The sequence below is a fragment of the Colobus angolensis genome, unplaced genomic scaffold (assembly GCF_000951035.1).
Source record: "Colobus angolensis palliatus isolate OR3802 unplaced genomic scaffold, Cang.pa_1.0 Scaffold212, whole genome shotgun sequence".
NCBI classification, from domain to species: Eukaryota; Metazoa; Chordata; class Mammalia; order Primates; family Cercopithecidae; genus Colobus; species Colobus angolensis.
This window is the reverse complement of record NW_012115289.1, coordinates 157,700-164,090: the sequence shown is the minus strand read 5'-3', so window position 1 is coordinate 164,090 and position 6,391 is coordinate 157,700. Positions and strand designations below refer to the sequence as shown.

The following is a 6,391-nucleotide window of genomic DNA, read 5'->3' as shown; positions in this document are numbered from 1 at the left end:
TAAACACGGGGCTTGCAACTTAGCTCACACCCGACCAATCAGATAGTAAAGAGAGCTCACTAAAATGCTAATTAGGCAAAAACAGGAGGTAAAGATAGCCAATCATCTGTTGCCTGAGAGCACAGCAGGAGGGACAATGATTAGGATATAAACCCAGGCATTCAAGCTGGCAATGGCTGCCCTCTTTGGGTACCCTCCCTTTGTATGGGAGCTCTGTTTTCACTCTATTAAATTTTGCAATTACCAAAAAGAAAAAAAAAACCTATGTTCTACCTACAGTCTGCTGAGAATACAAAAATGTTAAAGGGAAGTAACAGTCTCATCTCCATATTGTTTTAAAGCTAGCTCTAGAAAAGAATCTAATAAGTATTTGTTTAATAAATGCTTATATAATATGTGATCTCTTTTTTTTTTTTTCAGCCACTTTACTTTTAGGGATTCACTATATAGAAGCAAAAATATAAGAGATTAAAAAGCATTTACAGGCCAGGTTCAGTGGTTTACACCTCTAATCCCAGCACTCTGGGAGGATGAGGTGGGCAGGTCCCCTGAACCAAGGAGTTCAAGATCAGCCTGGGCATCATGGAGAAACCCCGTTTCTACAAAAAAAATTAAAAATCAGCCAGGTGTAGTGGTGTGTGCCTGTAGCCGCAGCTATTCGGGAAACTGAGGTGGGAGGCTGAAGTGGGAGGATCACTTGAGTCTGGGAGGTCAAGGCTGCAGTGAGCCATGATTGCACCACTGCCCTCCAGCCTGGGTGACAGAGTGAGACCCCGTCTCAAAGAAAGATAAAATAAAAGTATTTACAAGTTAAATTTTATTTAAACACGTTGAATTACATTTAATAAACCTAAGTGCTTTTTCAGAGAAAGCATTTGTAAGTATTTTTATATACTTATATTTATAAGTTTTATAATCAGAGAAAAATTAGAACTAATTTGCCATTTTACAATCAGATAAAAACTAGAACTAATTTGAATAAAATTGACTGAAGTGTGGAATAGCCATAAAACAAAATACTAACAATAGTTCCAAATAGAAATAGATATCATAAATATAACTAAGTGGAAGAAAAATGTACAAAACACTATATATAATCTGATCCTATCTGCTTTAGTATATGCATGTGAAAAGCTAAATGAATAGATAACAAAGTGTTCAAAAAAAAAGAAAAGTCATCTCTTTTGAAGAAGGAATATAAGGCAACTTTTATTGTGTAACATATTTCTAATTTCTTCCTACATAATTACTTCAACATCTTTTTTGGAATGTAGGCTCCCTGCCAGTCCTCCTAATGTCCTTAAAATTCAGTCATATTCTCATTTTCTCCTCTCTTTCAAGTCTGTCATTTTACAAATTCTGAATCTTTTATTTCTCACCTCTCTTCCTATTTAAATCAGATTTTTCTGATGTCACCTTTTTCTTTAAACTATATTTCTGATCTCAGAGGTTTTTTTTTGTTTTTCTGCAGTTTTTTTGCCCAGCCTTGGGTCATGTTTTCCCTTCTAACATGTCTTTTCTTCCAGATTTCATACTCTCTGCTGCCTAACCACCTGAGAAACTATTATCCTACTTCTCTTTTATTTTTGATGGCCAGCCTTCTCAGCCACATTCATAATTCCTGAGCATATAACAGCAGGAGCCTGAGGGGCTGAAGTGGGGTTTGTGTATGCATGCACCCCAGATGTGTAGCACAGTGTGTGACCTACACTAGGTATTCAGTACGCAAGCGCTTAATCGATCTTTCACTTTTTCTACTTTTTTTTTTTTTTTTAATTGAGACGGAGTCTCACTATATAGCCCAGGCTGGAGTGCAATGGCATGATCTCGGCTTAATGCAACCTCTACCTCCCGGGTTCAAGCGATTCTCCTGCCTCAGCCTCCCAAGCGGCTGGGATTACAGGCATGAGCCACCACACCCAGCTAATTTTTATATTTTTAGTAGAGATGAGGTTTCACCATGTTGGTCAGGCTGGTCTTGAACTCCTGACCTCAGATAATCCACCCACCTCAGCCTCCCAAAGTGCTGGGATTACAGGCGTGAGCCACCACACTCAGCACTTTTTCTACTCTTTTTAACCAACTTCTCAACCTCACAAAATTTAATCCCACTAATTCCTAATCATGTCTTCCTCCTGGCCAAATTGAAATAGCTTTTTATTCTTATCCACATTAATCTTTCTACTTCTTTTGGCACTGTTATGAGTCATGCTCCAAATTAAGTTAGTCCAAATTTAGTATCTTTAATTTAAAAACACACAGAAACAAGGCAAGCCATGAGTAGGATAAGATATATCTGTCATGCCTAAACAAAACAAAAAAAATCAATAAGAAAAAGACACTCCAATTAAAAAATGAAAAAAAAATTTAAACAGGCATATCATAAAAAAGATCTTCAAATGTCCTATAACATACACAAAGATGTTAAACCTCATTAATTATCAGTGCAATGTAAAAGAACTCGACAAGTCAATATCACGACATGGCTGTCAGAATAACTAAAATGAAAGACAGGCGGATCTAACGATCCCACTTTTGGGTATTTGGCCAAAAGATTTAAAGTCAAGATGTCAAAGAGATGTCTGCACTCCCAAGTTCATTGAAACACTATTTACAAGAGTTAAGCTATGGAATCAACCTAAAAGTCCATCAACAGATAAATGAATAAAGAAAATGTGGTAAACATATACAATATAATACTATTCAGCCTTTAAAAAAAGAAAGAAATGTTGTCATTTGCAAGGACATGGATGGAAGTGGAGAACATTATGCCAAGTGAAATAAGCCAGGAACAGAAAGACAAATAATGCCTATTCTCATTTATATGTGGAATCTAAAACAACTGAATTCAAAGAGGCAAAAAGCAGAATGGTGGTAACCAGAGGCTGAGGGGAGTAGAGAATGGGGAGATAATGGTCAAAGGGAACAAAGTCTTAACTAGACAGGAAATTATCTTTTTTGTTTGAGGTATCTTGCACATCATGGTAAAGATATTAATAATAATGTACATTCAAAATCTGAAACTAAATTTCAAGTGTACAACAAAAAAAGTTAAGTATTTGAGGTGATGGATATGGTAATTAGCTTGATTTAATTATTCCATTGAATTCATAAATCATAACATCATTTTGCTCCTTACGAATATATACAACTATAATTTGTCAGTTTACAATTTTAAAAACTAAAAATTTTTTTAGAGACCTAAAACATAAGAAAAAAGATAGGCAATACTAAGTCCTGGTAAGAATGTGAAAGTACTAGAAATCTCATACACTGCTAAAAGGAATGTAAATTGGTGTGACCAGTTTGGAAAACAGATTGGCAATATCTATAAACGCTAAATATCTGAACACCTTATAACTCAGCAATTCTACTCCTAAGCATATACCCAACAGAAATCCATATATATGTTCCCCAAAAGACATATTATTCATAACGGCACTATCCATAATAGGCAGAAACAACCCAAATGTCCATCAACATAAGAATAAGTTTTAATATATTCACCAATAGAATGCAGTGAAAATGAACGAACTATTGCTACATGCCACAACATAGATGAATTTCAGAAAATAATACTGAGATGAAGAGGCCAGATATGAAAAGTAAATACTATATGATTCCATTTACTTGAAGTTAGAAAACAGGCCAAATGATCTGTGATATATATATTTGAAATAATGATAGTAGTTACCTTCATAAGGAGGTATGGACCAAGTGGGGGAAAGGAGACTTCTGCAGTGCTAGTAATACGATATTCATTGATCTATGTGTTGGTTACATGGGACGCTCACTTTATGAAAATTTGTTGAGTTGTATACTTTCTGTACAACTCAACCAATTTTTTTGAGCATTTTTCTGTACGTTATGCCTAATTAACACCTAAAAACAAAAACACATAATATACATATGCACATGCTCACATACTAAAATCCTCCTTAAGAGCAATCCACAGTTGTAGATTATTACTCACATGAAAGATGGCAAACATGAACTGGTTGCTTGGGGTGGTAAACTGGGTGTGGAAAAGAGTAGGGAGGTTGGAGAAGAAACCAAGTGAGTGGATGAAGGAGGGAAAGTATGTAAACAGGAAAAGCAGAGCAAAGGCTAAATAATGAATAGTAGAAAGGGAGCCCATAAAGAGTCCAACAACGCTAATTTAACTTCTCTACCTATCCACCCACTTTACAAGGTTATTCTAAGATCAAATGAGATCATAACTATAAAAGTCCTTTGTTAAAAATGTGTTCCTCAAATATAAGGATAATATGTAAAATGTCTAGGATATCTCTTAAATTATAAGGTTCATCTATTCTAGAGCTGGAAAAAAATCTTTGGGACAAAATCAAGACCTTAGCAGGATACACAACTTAGGAAATGTCATTCAGGTACTTAGTCTGTGAATAAGATCTGGAATCCTGTGCTACGGACTTTTCTTCAAGTAGTCATTTCACTATACCAAGTACCTATGGATATTATCAAACCTTTAAACAATTTTCACATATTTTTAATCATTGATTATTGATTTTTTAAAATACATGCTCTGACACCTAGCTTTCATTTATCATTAGATGTTTGCACCAAAAAGGCACAATGAAGTATGTAGAGCCAGGGGAAGGGTTAATAAAGATTTTTATTTTATATTGGTTGAACAATCATAATCATGAACTAAAATTACTTAATGCATATTACTTTATGCATTACATAAACATAATGAAGACATGGCTCTCTGGGACCCAATATTTCCAAATATCACTAGATATATCCACTAACTAACCCAGTTTGGTTAGCAGTTCTTCTGTTTGTTCTTTTAATTACAGAAGTAATAACACTCATTGAAACAAACGAATTAAATACAGAAGTATACACAAAAGAGTTTGCATGTCTTACTCCATACCTATCACATACAGACACATAGATGGAATTTTTCCTTTGTAGGTGTGTTGTTTGTTGTTGTTTGCCATTTTAAGAAATGAGATCGATCATGTTGTGTATGTTATCCTAAAACAAGATTTGCACCTAACATAGATATCTCTCTGCGTCATACCTGCAAATGTAGCCCATTCTTAAGAATGTTCCGTAATTTCTTCTGCCATTTTCTAACAAACGGTCATCCAAGTTGTGCCCAGTTCAGTTTTTACAAATACATTACAAGTATATACATGTTTATATAACCTAAAGTAGCAAGGCTTTTGTTTATTTTTGATAGATTTCTAAAAAATATCAGCATATTTAAATCAGTTGTAGCAAGTCAGACTTCCACCAACAATGTGGCAGCCTAAAGCCTTACACTTTGGCCTACACTAGACACTATCATTCCTTTCATTTCTGCCAATCTATGTAAAAGAAATTATAGATCCGTATTTTGTTTGCATTTTCATATATTTACCTTTAGTCATGTTCCTTTCTTCTTCTGAGATTTGCCATTTTTCTATTGGGTTGTCTCTTTTTTAAAATCAATTTTAAGAACTGTTTAATCTGTTAATGTTTAAGGGCATAGAAGTCAGGAAAGTTAATCAGTTTTGTTCAGTTCAATATCCTCACAACAAAGACCAGTGGCTGACATATAGTATACTCATTTAATATGTACTGATGAATATAGAATATGAAACCTTTTTCTTATGTTAAGAATGTTTTATCTTAGTCTATCAATTTATTTACATAGTCTGTAGCTATACAATGATTTTGTTGTAGATGTTGATGTTTTTATAAGGAAATAAATATCTATTTTCTTTATCAGTTCAGGGTTTATTCTCTTAAAGCTTCCCCATCCAGAGGTATTAAAATATTTATCAAAATTTTCTTTTAATATTTTAGAGGGTATCTTTTTTAATATGTAAACCTTTAACTGAATTTTGTATGGTAGGAAGCAGGGGATCTCTATTTTTTTCTGGATGGACAACTGTGTTAGTCCATTCTTGCATTGCTATAAAGAAATACCTGAGACTGGGTAATTTATAAAGGAAAGAGGTTTAATCGGCTTACGGTTCTGCAGAGTGTACAAGAAACATGGTGCCAGCATCTGCTCAGTTTCTGGTGAGGTCTCAGGAAGCTTTTATTCAAGGCAGAAGGTAAAGCGGAAGCAGGCAGAAGGAGGCACGTAACAGCAAGGAGGAGCAAAAGAGAGTGAGGGACAAGGTGCCACTCTTTTTTTTTTTTTGAGTCAGACTCTTGCTCTGTCACCGAGGCTGGAGTGCAGTGCCAAGATCTCGGTTCACTGCAAGCTCTACCTCTCAGGTTCACACCATTCTCCTGCCTCAGGCTCCCCAGCAGCTGGGACTACAGGCACACGCCGCCACTCCTGGCTAATTTTTTTGTATTTTTAGTAGAGACCGGGGTTTCATCATGTCAGCCAGGATGGTCTCAATCTCCTGACCTCGTGATCTGCCCG

At 35.3% G+C, this 6,391-nt stretch overlaps 1 protein-coding gene across 1 annotated transcript in view; it reads right to left on the bottom strand.

Moving 5' to 3' along the window:
• The window catches only part of DEPDC1B (DEP domain containing 1B), a 94,660-nt gene extending 88,614 nt beyond the window's left edge, over window positions 1–6,046 (bottom strand). The window contains exon 1 of the mRNA XM_011942892.1: window positions 5,986–6,046. The gene's annotated coding sequence lies outside the window, so the exon portion shown is untranslated. The remainder of the gene's footprint in view (window positions 1–5,985) is intronic.
• Window positions 6,047–6,391: the final 345 nt, after the last annotated feature.